Raw genomic sequence first — 17,872 nt, 5'->3', positions numbered from 1 at the left:
GCAGAGGAATGCATGGGATGACCTGAGAAACTGACTCATGCAGTGCAGAGGCGGCCATAGCTGGGGGAGGGGTTGAACCCTCAACAAAGCACAAGCATAAAGTGGTTCTGGGTGACCCACCTGCAGAAAGCTCTCCAGCCCCAATCAGAGCAACAAGACACAGCTGAAAACAGGAAATGGGGAGGAGGGGCAGTAACTCAAGTCCCCATGGAGATCTGAGATACACCTCCCCCTACTGAAATTGAGAAAGCACCCCGCCCCCGGAGAGAAGCTGGCACAAATCAGGCCTTCAGAGTCTCAGGTTATACCCACCACATTCCTGGATACAGCTCCAAATAAGCCCCTGTTGAAATCAGTAAACAAGACTACCACTGAGTTAAGAAAAACTGAGAAGAAAACAAACAAATCAAGATTTCAGAGAGGCTCTACTAGGTAAGGAGATCATAGCTGGAATAAGTCTACAAATAATAGAGAATAATGGGTAGGCAGAGAAGCATAATTCATATGCTTCAACAAGATAAATCCTCTGATAAAGTCTTGAACAAATCAGAAGTAATCAAATTACTGGATGCAGAGAATAAAGTAATGATTTTTAGGATGCTTAAAGATCTCAAAGCTACAATGGATGGACTTAATGAACACTTCAGTAAAGAAATTAAAAGCATCAAATAGGACACGGAAATCATAAAGCAGAACCAGACAGAAATGACAAACACAATATCAGAAACGAAGACTACACTGGAAATAATTAAAAGCAGGCAGGATGAAGCAGAGGATCCAATCATGACTTAGTGCAGTGATCCCCAACCCCCAGGCCATGGACCGGTACCAGTCTGTGGGCCATTTGGTACTGGTCCGCAGAGAAAGAATAAATAACTTACATTATTTCTGTTTTATTTATATTTAAGTCTGAACAATGTTTTATTTATTTTTTAATGACCAGATTCCCTCTGTTACATTCATCTAAGACTCACTCTTGATGCTTGTCTTGGTCATGTGGTACATTTATCCGTCCCACCCTCAAGGCTGGTCCGTGAAAATATTTTCTGACATTAAACCGGTCCGTGGCCCAAGAAAGGTTGGGGACCACTGACTTAGAGGACAAGATAAGTGAAAGCACAGAAGCGGAGCAGCAAAAAGGAAAGAGACTGAAAAAATCTGAGGAAACTCTAAGAGAGCTCTGTGACAACCTAAAGAGAAACAACATCTGCATAATAGGGGTTCCTGAAAAAGAAGAGAAAGAACAAGGGTTAGAAACCTTGTTCAATGAAATCATAGCTGAAACTTCCCAAAACTGATGCAGCAAAAGCCCACACAAGTTCAGGAAGCACAGAGAACTCCATTAAAGAGAAACCCAAAAATATCTACACCAAGACACATAATTAAAATACCAAAGCTAAGAGATAAAGAGAAAATATTAAAAGCTGCTAGAGGAAAAAAAAAAGGCTATCACCTACAAAGGAGCCCCTATAAGGATGACATCTGACTTCTCAACAGAAACACGTGGGGCCAGAAGGAAATGGCAAGACATATTCAAAGTAATGCAGAACAAGAGCCTACAACCAAGATTACTTTATCCAGCAAGGCTATTGTTTAAAATTGAAGGAGAAATAAAAAGCTTCCCAGACCAAAAAAAAAACAAAAACAACAACAACAAAAAACAACAACAACAACAACTCAGGGAATTTATTACAACCAAACCAATGCTGCAAAAAATGTTAAGGGGCCTGTTGTAAACAGACCAGAGGAGGAAAAGATGATAGTAAAAGAGGAATATAACTTTAAAGAATAAAATCACAATAAACAACTACATATCAATAATAACCTTACATGTAAATGGGTTAAATGCTCCAATCAAAAGGTATAGGGTAGCTGAACAGATAAGAAAACCAGACCCATACATATGCTGTCTAGAGGAGACGCAACTCAAAACAAAAGATACACATAGATTGAAAGTAAAAGGATGGAAAAAAATATTTCATGCAAATGGAAATGAAAAAAAGCTAGGGTATCAATACTTATATCTGATAAAATAGACTTTAAAACAAAGACTATAGTAAGGGATAAAGAAGGTCACTACATAATGATAAATGGAGCAATCCAACATGAAGAGATAACCATTATATATATATATATATATATATATATATATATATATATATATATATATATATATACACACACCTAATATAGGAGCACCTAAATATATAAAGCAGATTTTGATGGATATAAAGGGAGAGATCAATAGCAATACTGTAATAGTAGGGGATTTCAATACCCCACTAACATCAATGGATAAATCCTCAAGAAAGAAAATTAACAAAGAAACAACAGAATTAAGGGATACACAGATCAACTGGATTTAATAGACACCTTCAGAACCTTTCACCCTAAAGCAGAAGAATATACATTCTTTTCAAGTTTTCATGGTACATTCTCTAAAATAGACAACATATTAGGGCATAAAATTAGTCTCAACAAATTTAAGAAGATTGAAACCATATCAAGCATCTTCTCTGACCACAATGGCATGAAACTAGAAATCAACTACACTAGGAAAACTGTAAAACACTCAAACATTTGGAAACTAAACAGCATGTTATTAAACAATGAGTGGGTCAATAATGAGATCAAGGAAAAAATTAAAAATTTCCTTGAAACAAATGAAAATGAGCATACAACAACTCAAAATCTGTGGGACACAGCAAAAGCAGTCTTGAGAGGGAAGTACATAGCATTACAGGCATACCTTATGAAGCTAGAAAAAGTTCAAAAAAACCCAACTTAATCCTACAATTAAAAAAACTAGAAAAAGAACAGCAAATAAAGCCTAGAGGAAGTAGAAGGAAGGAGATAATAAAGATCAGAGCAGAAATAAATAACATAGAGGCTAAAGAAACAATACAGAGGATCAATGAAACCAAGAGCTAGTTCTTTGAAAAAGTAAACAAGATTGATGAACCCTTAGCCAGACTCACCAAGAAAGAAAGGAAAAAAAACTCAAATAAATAAAATTAGAAATGAGGGTGGAGAAGTAACAAAGAACAGAGCAGAAATACAAAGGATTTTAAGGAAATACTATGAAGAACTGTATGCCAAAATATTAGACAACCTCAATGAAATGGAAAAATTCCTTGAAAAATATAATCTTTCAAAAATTAATCTGGAAGAATCAGAAAACCTAAATAGACGTATTACAACAAATGAAATCGAAACAGTTATCAATAAGCTCCCAACAAACAAAAGCCCTGGGCCAGATGGCTTCACAGGCAAATTCTACCAAACATTCAAAGAAGAACTAACTTCTATCCTTCTCAAGCAATTTCAAAAAATTCAAGAGGAGGGAAAACTTCCAAGCTCCTTTTATGAGGCGAGCATAATTCTGATTCCAAAACCAGGGAAAGACAACATAAAGAAAGAAAACTATAGGCCAATAATCCCTGATGAATTTAGATGCTAAAATTCTCAACAAAATATTAGCAAACTGGATTCAGCAATACATTTAAAAAATCATACACCATGATCAAGTAAGATTTATTTTAGGAAGGCAAGGCTGGTACAATATTCACAAATTAATCAATGTGATTCATCACATAAACCAGCGGTTCTCAACCTGTGGATCACGACCCCGGTGGGGGTCGAATGACCAAAACACAGAGGTCGTCTAAAGCCATCGGCTGACATAAACCAAAGGAAGGAGAAAAACCATATGATAATATCAATAGATGCAGAAAAAGCATTCGATAAAATCCAACACCCATTTATGATCAAAACTCTCAGCAAAGTGGGAATACATGGAACATACCTCAACATGATAAAGGCTATCTATGACAAACCCACAGCCAACATCATACTCAATGGGCAAAAGTTAAAAGCAATCCCCTTAAGATCAGGAACAAGGCAGGGGTGCCCCCTTTCACCACTCTTATTCAATATAGTTCTGGAAATCCTAGCCACAGCAAAAGACAACAAGAAGAAATAAAAGGCATCCAAATTGGAAAAGCAGAAGTAAAACTATCATTATTTGTTGATGATATGTTACTGACCTAGAAAACTCTAAAGTCACAATAAAAAAACTAGTGGACCTGATAAATGAATTCAGCAAGGTGGCAGGATAAAAAATTAATACTCAGAAATCAGAGGCATTTTTATACACAAACAATGAACAGTCAGAAAGAGAAATTAAGAAAACAATCCCCTTCACTATTGCAACAAGAAAAATAAAATACCTAGTAAATTTAACCAAGGAGGTTATAGACTTGTACTTGGAAAATTATAAAACATTGATAAACAAAATCAAGGAAGATACAAACACGTGGAAGCATATACCGTATTCATGGCTAGAAAGAATAAAAATATTAAAATGTCTATATTACCCAAAGCAATTTATAAATTCAATGCAATTCCTATTAAAATACCAAGGACATACTTCAAAGATATGGAACAAATATTCCAAAAATTTATATGGAACCAAAAAAACAAACAAAAAAACACGAATAGCCTCAGTAATCTTAAAAAAGAAGAATAAAGTGGGTGGTATCACAAGTTATATAGTACAAGGCCATTGTACTCCAAACAGCCTGGTACTGGCATAAGAACAGGCATATAGATCAATGGAACAGAACAGAGAACCCAGAAATAAACCTGCACCTTTACGAACAATTGATATTTGACAAGGGTGGTGATAGCATACAATGGAGTAAAGACAGTCTCTTTAACAAATAGTGTTTTGAAAATTGGTCAGCTACCTGCAAAAAAAATGAAACTAGACCACCAATTTACACCATTCACAAAAATAAACTCAAAATGGATAAAAGACTTAAATGTAAGTCATGAAACCATAAGCATCTTAGAAGAAAACATAGGCAGTAAGCTCTTCAACATCACTTGCAGCAATATATTTGCTGATTTATCTCCACACGCAAGGGAAAGAAAGGACAGGATAAACAAATATGAACAAAATAAAAAGGCAAACCATACAATGGGAGAACATATTCAACAATACATCTGATAAGGAGTTAATAACCAAAATTTATAAAGAACTTGTAAAACTCAACATCAGGAAGATAAACAGTCCAATCAAAAAATGGGCAAAAGAGATGAATAGACACTTCTCCAAAGAGGACATACAGATGGCCAATAGGCATATAAAAAAATGTTCAACATCACTAATCATTAGAGCAGCGGTTCTCAACCTGTGGGTCGTGACCCCGGCGGGGGTCGAACGACCAAAACATAGGGGTCACCTAAAGCCATCGGAAATACATATTTATTGAGAATCGCTGCATTAGAGAAATGCAAATTAAAACCACAATGAGATATCACCTCACACCAGTAAGAATGGCACTCATCAACAAAACAATACAGAGTAAGTGCTGGCGAGGATGTGGAGAAAAAGGAACCCTCTTGCACTGCTGGTGGGAATGCAGACTGGTGCAGCCACTGTGGAAAACAAGAGGGAGATTCCTCAAAAATTAAAAATCGAACTGCCTTTTGAACCAGCCATCTCACTTTTAGGAATATGCCCCAAGAATACCATAGCACAGTTTGAAAAGGACAAATGCACCCCCATGTTTAAGGCAGCATTGTTTACAATAGCCAAGCCCTGGAAACAGCCCAAGTGTCCATCAGTAGTTGATTGGATTAAAAAACAGTGGTACATATACACAATGGAATACTATGTGGCCATGAAAAAGAAGGAAATATTATTTTTTGCGACAACATGGATGGACCTGGAAACTATTATATTAAGAGAAATAAGCCAGGCAGAGAAAGAAAAATATCATATGACCTCACTCATATGAGGAATCCAACGAACAATATGAACTGAGGAGCGGAATAGAGACAGAGGTGGGATCAAAGGATCCAGAAGGAAAGCAGACAGATGGAAAGGTGATGATAGGCTGATAGGATGGGACAAAAGCAGAAAAGCAAAACCTGGAGGTAAGGGGGGAGGGTGGTATGGGGAGGGAGACGGAGGGATGAACTGGGGAACACTGGTGACATTAGAATTTATGTAAACACAATAAATTAATAAAAATTAATAATTTAAAATTTTTAAAAAAGAGTTAATTAAGGATCAATATTCTAGAGTTTCAGAGATGATAAAAATAATGTTTCCTAGTTTAACCAGAAAAGGTATCATGGAGACAATAGGACGTTACCCAGGCTTAAAGATTTAGGTCTAAATGGGCCTAGAAATTTGGAACGGGCATTCAGGTGAGGAAAATGATTGAGGAAACAGCATGATGTGGCAGCAGAAGCAATATTTGTCATTCACCAGGAAGCTGCCCTATGAACACTAACTGGGTGTTGTGCTCATTTTATTCTTTCAGACTGAAAGCAGCAGAGACATACCAGACAATCTCCTATAATGGAGTTTGTTTTCTTTCAAGCAAGTTGCTCTGCTCTAGAATTACCCTGATGTTTAGATTCACTCTCTAGACCAATGGTAGTCAACCTGGTCCCTATCGCCCACTAGTGGGCATTCCAGCTTTCATGGTAGGTGGTAGTGGAGCAACCAAAGTTTAAATAAAAAGATAGATTTAACTATAGTTAAGTTGTTTTATAAAGATTTATTCTGACAAACTTAGCAAATATCTGACATAAAGTACTTGGTAAGTAATTATTATTATCATATGGTTTAACTTGCTGTAACTCTGCTTTATTAATTTTATAAAGTAAAGTTACTTCCCTACTTTATAAATCACCATTACTGTAAAATCAGTGGGTGGTCAGAAAATTTTACTACTAACAGAGATACAAAAGTGGGCAGTAGTTATAAAAAGGTTGACTACCCCTGCTCTAGACATTTCTGTCATCTTTAACTTTGCTTTTCTCTTTTTCTCTTCACCCATTCCCATGCTGAAAGGTGGGTGGCAGCATAGAGATGAATAAAATACTGGTGGATACATTTGTCCTTGACCTTGAGTTCGCAGTTTTCTTTTTTTTTATATATATATAAATAAATTTTTATTAATGTTAATGGGGTGACATATACTAAATCAGGGCACATATATTCAAAGAAAACATGTCCAGGTTATCTTGTCATTCAATTATGTTGCATACCCATCACCCAAAGTCAGATTGTCCTCTGTCACCCTCTATCTAGTTCTCTTTGTGCCCCTCCCCCTTCCTCTCTCTCTCCTCCCCTCCAGGGCGCCCCCCTCCCATCCCCGGTAACCACCACACTCTTGTCCATGTCTCTTAGTCTCGTTTTTATGTCCCACCAATGTATGGAATCATGTAGTTCTTGGTTTTTTCTGATTTACTTATTTTGTTCTGTATAATGTTATCAAGATCCCATTTTGTTGTAAAAGATCTGATGTCATCATTTCTTATGACTGAGTACTATTCCATAGTGTATATGTGCCACATCTTTTTATCCAGTCTTCTATTTGGTTGTTTCCATATCTTGGCCACTATGAACAGTGCTGCAATGAACATGGGGCTGCATGTGTCTTTACGTATCAATGTTTCTGAGTTTTTGGGGTATATATCCAGTAGAGGGATTGCTGGGTCATAAGGTAGTTCTATTTTCAGTTTTTTGAGGAATCACCATACTTTCTTCCATAATGGTTGTACTACTTTACATTCCCACCAAAAGTGAATGAGGGTTCCTTTTTCTCCACAGCCTCTCCAACATTTGCTATTACCTGTCTTGTTGATAATAGCTAATCTAACAGGTGTGAGGTGGTATCTCATTGTGTCTTGATTTGCATTTCTCTAATAACTAATGAAGATGGCATCTTTTCATATATCTGTTGGCCATTTTATTTCTTCCTGGGAGAAGTATCTGTTCATGTCCTCTTCCCATTTTTGTATTGGATAGTTTGTTTGTTTTTGAGTTTTATGAGTTCTTTGTATATTTTGGATATTAGGCCCTTATCTGAGTTGTTGTTTGAAAATATCATTTCCCATTTAGTTGGCTGTCTGTTTATTTTGTTGTCAGTTTCTCTTGCTGAGCAAAAACTTTTTATTCTGATGTAGTCCCATTCATTTATCTTTGCCTTCACTTCTCTTGCCTTTGGAGTCAAATTCATAAAATGCTCTTTAAAACCCAGGTCCATGAGTTTAGTACCTATGTCTTCTTCTATGTACTTTATTGATTGGTCTTATATTTAGGTCTTTGATTCATTTTGAATTAATTTTTGTACAAGGGGACAAGCTGTAGTCGAGTTTCATTCTTTTGCATGTGGTTTTCCAGTTTTCCCAGCACCATTTGTTGAAGAGGCTTTCTTTTCTCTATTGTGTGTTGTTGGCCCCTTTATCAAAGATTATTTGACCATATATATGTGGTTTTATTTCTGGGTTTTCTATTCTGTTCCATTGGTCTGAGTGTCTTATTTTTCTGCCAATACCATGCTGTTTTGATTGTCGTGGCCCTATAATATAGTTTGAAGTCAGGTATTGTAATGCCCCCAGCTTCATTCCTTTTCCTTAGGATTGCTTTGGCTATTCGAGGTTTTTTATACTTCCATATAAATCTGATGACTTTTTGTTCCATGTCTTTAAAAAATGTCATAGGAATTTTGATGGGAATTGCATTAAATTTATAAATTGTTTTGGGTAATATGGCCATCTTGATTATATTTATTCTTCCTTTCCAATAACAAGGAATATTTTTCCATCTCATTGTATCTCTTTCAATTTCCTTTAACAATGCTTTGTAATTATTGTTATATAGGTCCTTTACATTCTTTCTTATGTTTATTCCTAGGCATTTTATTTCTTTTGTTGCAATCATGAAGGGGATTATTTTTTTGAGTTCATTTTCTAATATTTCATTGTTGGCATATAGAAAGGCTATGGACTTTTGTATGTTAATTTTGTATCCTGCGAACTTACTGTATTGGTATATTGTTTCTAGTAATCTTTTAGTGGAGTCTTTGGGGTTTTCGATGTATAGGATCATATCATCTGCAAAAAGTGATACCTTAGCCCTGGCTGGTTGGCTCAGCGGTAGAGCGTCGGCCTAGTGTGCGGAGGACCCGGGTTCGATTCCCGGCCAGGGCACACAGGAGAAGCACCCATTTGCTTCTCCACCCCTCCGCCGCGCCTTCCTCTCTGTCTCTCTCTTCCCCTCCCGCAGCCAAGGCTCCATTGGAGCAAAGATGGCCCGGGCGCTGGGGATGGCTCTGTGGCCTCTGCTTCAGGCGCTAGAGTGGCTCTGGTTGCAACATGGCGATGCCCAGGATGGGCAGAGCATCGCCCCCTGGCGGGCAGAGCATCGCCCCTGGTGGGCGTGCCAGGTGGATCCCGGTCGGGCGCATGCGGGAGTCTGTCTGACTGTCTCTCCCCGTTTCCAGCTTCAGAAAAATGCAAAAAAAAAAAAAAAAAAAAAAAGTGATACCTTATTCTTTTCCAATGTGGATGCCTTTTATTTCTTTCTTTTGTCTGATTGCTCTGGCTAGAACTTCTAGCACCACGTTAAATAAGAGTGGAGAGAGAGGACAACCCTGTCTTGTTCCTGATTTAAGGTGGAAAGTCCTCAGTTTTATGCCATTTAATATGATGTTGGCTGATGGTTTATCATACATGGCCTTTATCATGTTGAGATATTTTCCTTCTATACCCATTTTGTTGAGTGTCTTAAACATAAATTGTGTTGTATTTTATCGAATGCCTTTTCTGCATCTATTGATAAGATAATAAAATTTTTGTTGTTTGTTTTTGTTGATATGATGTATTATGTTAACCATTTTACATATGTTGAACCATCCTTGAGATTCTGGGATGATTCCCACTTGATTATGATGTATTATTTTTTTAATATGTTGTTGTATTTGACTTGCCAGTATTTTATTTAGTATTTTATCATCTGTATTCATTAAAGATATTGGTCTGTAATTTTCTTTTTTTGTGCTGTTCTTGCCAGGTTTTGGTATGAGGGTTATCTTGGCCTCATAAAATATATTTGGAAGTATTGCTTCTTCTTCAATTTTTTGGAAGACTTTGAGTAGAATAGGAACCAAGTCTTCTTTGAATGTTTGATAGAATTCACTAGTGTAACAGTCTGGGCCAGGACTTTTATTTTTGGAGAGGTTTTTTATTGTTTTTTCTATTTCCTCCCTGCTAATTGTTTGTTTAGGCTTTCTGCTTCTTCATGCCTCAGTCTAGGAAGGTTGTATTGTTCTAAGAATTTATACATTTCTTCTAAATTGTTGAATTTGGTGGCATATACTTTTTCATAGTATTCTACAATAATTCTTTGTATATCTATGATGTCTGTGGTGATTTCTCCTCTTTCATTTTGGATTTTGTTTATAGGAATCCTTTCTCTTTTTTCCTTGGTGAGTCTTGTCAAGGGTTTGTCAATTTTTTTTATCTTTTCAAAGAACCAACTCCTTGTTTTATTAATTTTTTCTACAGTTTTTCTGTTCTCTATTTCATTTATTTCTGCTCTGATTTTTATTAATTCCTTTCTTCGGTTGGTTTTGGATTGTGTTTGTTCTTCTTTTTCTAGTTCCTTAAGGTGTGGAGTTAAGTGGTTCACTTGGGCTCTTTCTTGTTTGTTCATATAGGCCTGAAGTGATATGAACTTCCCTCTTATTACTGCTTTTGCTGCATCTCAGAGATTCTGATATGTCGTATTGTCATTTTCATTTGTCTGTATATATCTTTTGATCTCTGAGCTTATTTCTTCTTTGACCCATTCATTTTTTAAAAGTATGTTGTTTAGTTTCCACATTTTTGTGGGGCTTTTTCCCTCATTTTTGCAGTTGAATTCTAGTTTCAAGGCTTTATGATCAGAAAATATGCTTGGTACAATTTCAATTTTTCTGAATTTGCTGATGTTATTTTTGTGGCCCAGCATACGGTCAATTCTTGAGAATATTCATGTACACTAGAGAAAAATGTATACTCTGTCGCTTTGGGATGAAGTGTCCTGTTGATATCTATCATATCCAGGTGCTCTAGTGTTTTGTTTAAGGCCAATATATCTTTATTGATTTTCTGTTTGGGTGAATGATCTAGAGTCATCAGCAGTGTATTGAGGTCTCCAAGTATGATTGTATTTTTGTCAGTTTTTGTTTTTAGGTCAATAAGTAGCTGTCTTATATATTTTGGTGCTCCTTGGTTTAGTGCATATATGTTAAGGATTGTTATGTCTTCTTGATTCAGTATCCCCTTAATCATTATGAAATGACCATTTTTGTCTTTGAGTACTTTTTCTGTCTTGTAGTCAGCATTGTTAGATATAAGTATTGCTATACCTGCTTTTTTTTTAGACGTTATTTGCTTGGAGTATTTTTTCCAGCCTTTCACTTTGAATTTGTTTTTATCCTTGTTGCTTAGATGTGTTTCTTGTAGGCAGCATACAGTTGGATTTTCTTTTTTAATCCATTCTGCTACTCTGTGTCTTTTAATAGGTGAGTTTAATCCATTTACGTTTAGTGTAATTATTACACTAATTATTACACACTTGTGGGTTCCCTATTGCCATTTTATAAATTGCTCTCTGTTAGTTTTGTATCTTATTTGATTCTTCTCTTTTGTTTTTCTATTATTTGTTTTTGTTTGTTTGTATTCCATACTTCTTTTCTCTGTTGTTACCCCCCCTTTTTTTTTACTTTTTTTTTTATTTTTGATTTTTTATTCATAATAGAAAAGAGAGAGAGAGAGGAGAGAGAGAGAGAGAAGGGGGGAGGAGCTGGAAGCATCAACTCCCATATGTGCCTTGACCAGGCAAGCCCAAGGTTTCGAACCGGCGACCTCAGCATTTCCAGGTCGACACTTTATCCACTGCACCACCACAGGTCAGGCTGTTGCTACCCTTTTTAAGTCATATGCTTCTGTGGTGGTTTTTTCAAGGGTGGTTACCATTAAGTAATGAAAAGGGTACTTACCATGTTCATTGTAGTACCCTATCTTATGTTTCTGCACTTCATCGTCCTTTGCAACTGTTAATCTCCATCCTCTCCCCTTATTTTTGCTTTTGTTGTCACAGTTTAAGTTTGGTTTTATTATGTTCTTGTTGGAGCTTTTACGTGTGGTTTTGTTTTGTTCTTTGAATCTGGTTGGAAAACCCCCTTTAGTATTTCCTGGAGTGTTGGTTTTCTGATGATAAATTCCCTCATCTTTTCTGTATTTGTGAATGTTTTTATTTCTCCTTTGTATTTGAAGGATAGCTTTGATGGGTATAGTATTCGTGGCTGAAAGTTCCTCTCTTTCAGGACTTTAAATATTGGGGTCCACTCTCTTCTAGCTTGTAGAGTTTCTGTTAAGAAATCTGATGATAATCTAATGGGCCTTCCTTTATATGTTGTATATTTCTTTTCTCTGGCTGCCTTGAGAATTTTTTCTTTGTCGTTGGTTTGTGCCATTTTCATTATGATGTGCCTTGGAGTAGGTTTGTTGTGGTTAAGAAAACTCGGTGTTCTGTTTGCTTCTTGAATTTGAGGCTTTAGTTCTTTCTACAGGCTTGGAAAGTTCTCATTATTATTTGTTTGAATATATTCTCCATTCCATTTTCTCTCTCTTCTCCCTCTGATATACCTATTATTCTTATGTTATTTTTTTTGATGGAGTCAGTCAATTCCTGTAGGACTTTCTAATTTTTTTTAATTTTTGAGTCTCTTCTCTCTGTTGTGCCTGAAGTTGCTTGTCTTCTATGTCACTAATCCTACCTTCTATCTGGCCTGTTCTATTAGCTAAGCTTGTTACCTCATTTTTCAGTTCATGAATTGAGTTTTTCATTTCTGTTTGATTTGTTTTTATAGTTTCAATTTCCTTGGTAATATATTCTTTGTGTTCTTTGAGTTGTTTTCTGAGCTCCCTAAATTTCCTTTCTGTGTTTTCTTGTATATCTGTATTTTTAGGATTTCTATTTTAAATTCTCTGTCATTTAGCTCCAAGATTTCCAATATATTAAATTTTTTCTCCATAGATTTTTCCACATCTATCTGTGCTACTTCTCTATCTTTTGTATCCATGATATTTGATTTCCTTTTTCTTAATAGCATCTGAGGGTGGTCTTGTTAATAGCAGTAATGAAAATTAATAAAGACTAAAAAGTAAAAAAAATGAAAAAAAATTGGAGATAAAAAACACACAAAAAAACAATAATTTATTATCCCCCTTTTTTTTCTTCTCTCCCCCTCCTCTCCCCTCCTCCTTAGAAAAATATTGTGATGAACTGTGAATTATATTATGCTAAATGGAACAAAAACTGCCTATAACAGAGGGCCTGAGTTGGTGGGAAGTGTTCAAGGGGCAAAAAAGGAAGTAGGGACCCACAAAATTTTAAAAAAGGAAAAATTTGGGTCAAGTATAAAATGATTTGCTTGTAAGTGATGGTCAACTAAGAGATATAATGAGAGGTATAAGAAGGAAACAGGAAAAAGGAAAAAAAATAACTATTGTATTAAGTGGAGCAAAAACTAAATAGATTGGAGATCCTGGGTTGGGAGAAATGCTAACGAGTTAAAAAGCGAGGTAAAAAGTGCCCAAAAGGCCACCAAAAAAAAGCCCTTGAATCCCAAATTAAATAATTTGTTTGTAATTGAGGATTGAATGAGAGGAAAAGTAAAAGAAGAAAAGAAAAAACTAATAGAGAGGGGGAAATAAGAAAAAGGGGAAAAGGGAAAAAAGAAAAAAAACAAAAAGGGGGAGAGAGAGAGAGTTAAGGGTTTTGAAGTGTAACCCTCATGGAGAGTAAGGAAGAAAAAAGAAATAAAATGTAACACTTACATTTTCTTTTTTTTTTATTTTATTTTATTTATTTATTTATTTATTTATTTTAATAATTTTATTTTTAATGGGGCGACATCTATAAATCAGGATACATATATTCAAAGATAACAAGTACAGGTTATCTTGTCGTTCACTTATGTTGCATACCCATCACCCAAAGTCAGATTGTCCTCTGTCACCTTCTATCTAGTTTTGGAAGAAATAGTTCTTTTTTTTTTTTTTTTTTTTTTAAATAAATTTTTATTAATGGTAATGGGATGACATTAATAAATCAGGGTACATATATTCAAAGAAAACATGTCTAGGTTATTTTGTCATTAAATTATGTTGCATACCCCTCGCCCAAAGTCAGATTGTCCTTTGCCACCCTCTATCTAGTTTCTGTGCCCCTCCCCCTCCCCCTAACTCTCCCCCTGTCCTCCCTCCCCCCACCCCTGGTAACCACCACACTGTTGTCCATGTCTCTTAGTCTCGTTTTTATGTTCCACCAATGTATGGAATCATGTAGTTCTTGTTTTTTTCTGATTTACTTATTTCACTCCTTATAATGTTATCAAGATCCCACCATTTTGCTGTAAATGATCTGATGTCATCATTTCTTATGGCTGAGTAGTATTCCATAGTGTATATGTGCCACATCTTCTTTATCCAGACTTCTATTGAAGGGCTTTTTGGTTGTTTCCATGTCTTGGCCACTGTGAACAGTGCTGCAATGAACATGGGGCTACATGTGTCTTCACGTATCAATGTTTCTGAGGTTTTGGGGTATATACCCAGTAGAGGGATTGCTGGGTCATAAGGTAGTTCTATTTGCAGTTTTTTGAGGAACCACCATACATTCCTCCATAATGGTTGTACTACTTTACAGTCCCACCAACAGTGAATGAGGGTTCCTTTTTCTCCACAGCCTCTCCAACATTTGCTATTACCGTCTTGTTGATAATAGCTAATCTAACAGGGGTGAGGTGGTATCTCATTGTAGTTTTGATTTGCATTTCCCTAATAACTAATGAAGCTGAGCATCTTTTCATATATCTGTTGGCCATTTGTATCTCTTCCTGGGAGACGTGTCTATTCATGTCCTCTTCCCATTTTTTTATTGGATTGTTTGTTTGTTTGTTGTTGAGTTTTATGAGTTCTTTGTAAATTTTGGAAATTAGGCCCTTATCTGAGCTGTTGTTTGAAAATATCATTTCCCATTTAGTTGGCTTTCTGTTTATTTTGTTATCAGTTTCTCTTGCTGAGCAAAAACTTTTTATTCTGATGTAGTCCCATTCATTTATCTTTGCCTTCACTTCTCTTGCCATTGGAGTCAAGTTCATAAAATGTTCTTTAAAACCCAGGTCCATGAGTTTAGTACCTATGTCTTCTTCTATGTACTTTATTGTTTCAGGTCTTATATTTAGGTCTTTGATCCATTTTGAATTAATTTTAGTACACGGGGACAGGCTGTAGTCGAGTTTCATTCTTTTGCATGTCGCTTTCCAGTTTTCCCAACACCATTTGTTGAAGAGGCTTTCTTTTCTCCATTGTGTGTTGTTGGCCCCTTTATCAAAGATTATTTGACCATATATATGTGGTTTTATTTCTGGGCTTTCTATTCTGTTCCATTGGTCTGAGTGTCTATTTTTCTGCCAATACCATGCTGTTTTGATTATCGTTGCCCTATAATATAGTTTAAAGTCAGGTATTGTAATGCCCCCAGCTTCATTCTTTTTCCTTAGGATTGTTTTGGCTATTCGGGGTTTTTATAGTTCCATATAAATCTGATGATTTTTTGTTCCATTTCTTTAAAAAATCTCATAGGGATTTTGATGGGAATTGCATTAAATTTGTATATTGCTTTGGGTAATATGGCCATTTTGATTATATTTATTCTTCCTGTCCAAGAACAAGGAATATTTTTCCATCTCATTGTATCTTTTTCGATTTCCCTAAACAATGCTTTGTAATTTTCATTATATAGGTCTTTTACATTCTTTGTTATGTTTATTCCTAGGTATTTTATTTTTTTTGTTGCAATCGTGAAGTGGATTATTTTTTTGAGTTCGTTTTCTAATATTTCATTGTTGGCATAGAGAAAGGCTATGGACTTCTGTATGTTAATTTTGTATCCTGCGACCTTACTGTATTGGTTTATTGTTTCTAATAATCTTTTTGTGGAGTCCTTCGGGTTTTCGATGTATAGGATCATATCATCAGCAAAAAGTGATACCTTTACTTCTTCTTTTCCGATATGGATGCCTTTTATTTCTTTGTCTTGTCTGATTGCTCTGGCCAGAACTTCTAGCACCACGTTAAATAAGAGTGGAGAAAGTGGACAACCCTGTCTTGTTCCTGATTTAAGGTAGAAAGTCCTCAGTTTTATGCCGTTTAAAATGATGTTGGCTGATGGTTTATCATATATGGCCTTTATCATGTTGAGATATTTTCCTTCTATACCTATTTTGTTGAGAGTCTTAAACATAAAATTGTGTTGTATTTTATCAAAAGCCTTTTCTGCATCTATTGATAAGATCATGTGGTTTTTGTTCTTTGTTTTGTTGATATGGTGTATTACGTTAACCGTTTTGCGTATGTTGAACCAGCCTTGAGATTCTGGGATGAATCCCACTTGATCATGATGTATTATTTTTTTAATATGTTGTTGTATTCGGTTCGCCAGTATTTTGTTTAGAATTTTAGCATCTGTATTCATTAGAGATATTGGTCTGTAGTTTTCTTTCTTTGTGCCATCCTTGCCAGGTTTTGGTATGAGGGTTATGTTGGCCTCATAAAATGTGTTTGGAAGTATTGCTTCTTCTTCAATTTTTTGGAAGACTTTGTGTAGAATAGGAAACAAGTTTTCTTTGAATGTTTGATAGAATTCACTAGTATAACCGTCTGGGCCTGGACTTTTATTTTTGGGGAGGTTTTTAATAGTTTTTTCTATTTCCTCCCTGCTGATTGGTCTGTTTAGGCTTTCTGCTTCTTCATGACTCAGTCTAGGAAGGTTGTATTGTTCTAGGAATTTATCCATTTCTTCTAGATTGTTGTATTTGGTGGCATATAATTTTTCATAGTATTCTACAATAATTCTTTGTATATCTATGATGTCTGTGGTGATCTCTCCTCTTTCATTTTGGATTTATTTATTTGAGTCCTGTGCCTTTTTTCCTTGGTGAGTCTTGCTAAGGGTTTGTCAATTTTGTTGATCTTTTCAAAGAACCAGCTCCTTGTTTTATTGATTTTTTCTATAGTTTTTCTGTTCTCTATTTCATTTATTTCTGCTCTGATTTTTATTATCTCCTTTCTTCGGCTGGTTTTGGGTTGTCTTTGTTCTTCTTTTTCTAGTTCCTTAAGGTGTGAAGTTAAGTGGTTTACTTCGGCTCTCTCTTGTTTGTTCATATAGGCCTGAAGTGATATGAACTTTCCTCTTATTACTGCTTTTGCTGCATCCCAGAGATTCTGATATGTCGTATTTTCATTTTCATTTGTCTGTATATATCTTTTGATCTCTGCGCTTATTTCTTCTTTGACCCATTCATTTTTTAGAAGTATGTTGTTTAGTTTCCACATTTTTGTGGGTTTTTCCCCCTCTTTTTTGCGGTTGAATTCTAGTTTCAAGGCTTTATGATCAGAAAATATGCTTGGTACAATTTCAATTTTTCTAAATTTGCTGATATTGTCTTTGTGGCCCAACATATGGTCAATTCTTGAGAATGTTCCATGTACACTAGAGAAAAATGTATACTCTGTCGCTTTGGGATGAAGTGTCCTGTAGATGTCTATTATATCCAGGTGTTCTAGTATTTCGTTTAAGGCCACTATATCTTTATTGATTCTCTGTTTGGATGACCGATCTAGAGCCGTCAGCGGAGTATTGAGGTCTCCAAGTATGATTGTATTTTTGTTAGTTTTTGTTTTAAGGTCAATAAGTAGCTGTCTTATATATTTTGGTGCTCCTTGGTTTGGTGCATATATATTAAGGATTGTTATGTCTTCTTGATTCAGTGTCCCCTTAATCATTATGAAGTGACCATTTTTGTCTCTGAGTACTTTTTCTGTCTTGTAGTCAGCATTATTAGATATGAGTATTGCTACACCTGCTTTTTTTTGGGTGTTGTTTGCTTGGAGTATTGTTTTTCAGCCTTTCACTTTGAATTTGTTTTTATCCTTGTTGCTTAGATGTGTTTCT

At 35.6% G+C, this 17,872-nt stretch overlaps 1 non-coding gene across 1 annotated transcript; it reads left to right on the top strand.

Moving 5' to 3' along the window:
* Nucleotides 1-8,939: 8,939 nt before the first annotated feature.
* On the top strand, nt 8,940-9,015 carry TRNAT-AGU (transfer RNA threonine (anticodon AGU)). Its single transcript has one exon. It is a non-coding gene; the product is annotated as a tRNA-Thr (tRNA).
* The last annotated feature ends 8,857 nt before the right edge of the window (nt 9,016-17,872 follow it).

Source organism: Saccopteryx leptura, chromosome 2 (assembly GCF_036850995.1).
Source record: "Saccopteryx leptura isolate mSacLep1 chromosome 2, mSacLep1_pri_phased_curated, whole genome shotgun sequence".
NCBI classification, from domain to species: domain Eukaryota; kingdom Metazoa; phylum Chordata; class Mammalia; order Chiroptera; family Emballonuridae; genus Saccopteryx; species Saccopteryx leptura.
Note: the sequence above shows the minus strand (reverse complement) of the source record. Positions and strands in the feature narration are given on the sequence as shown.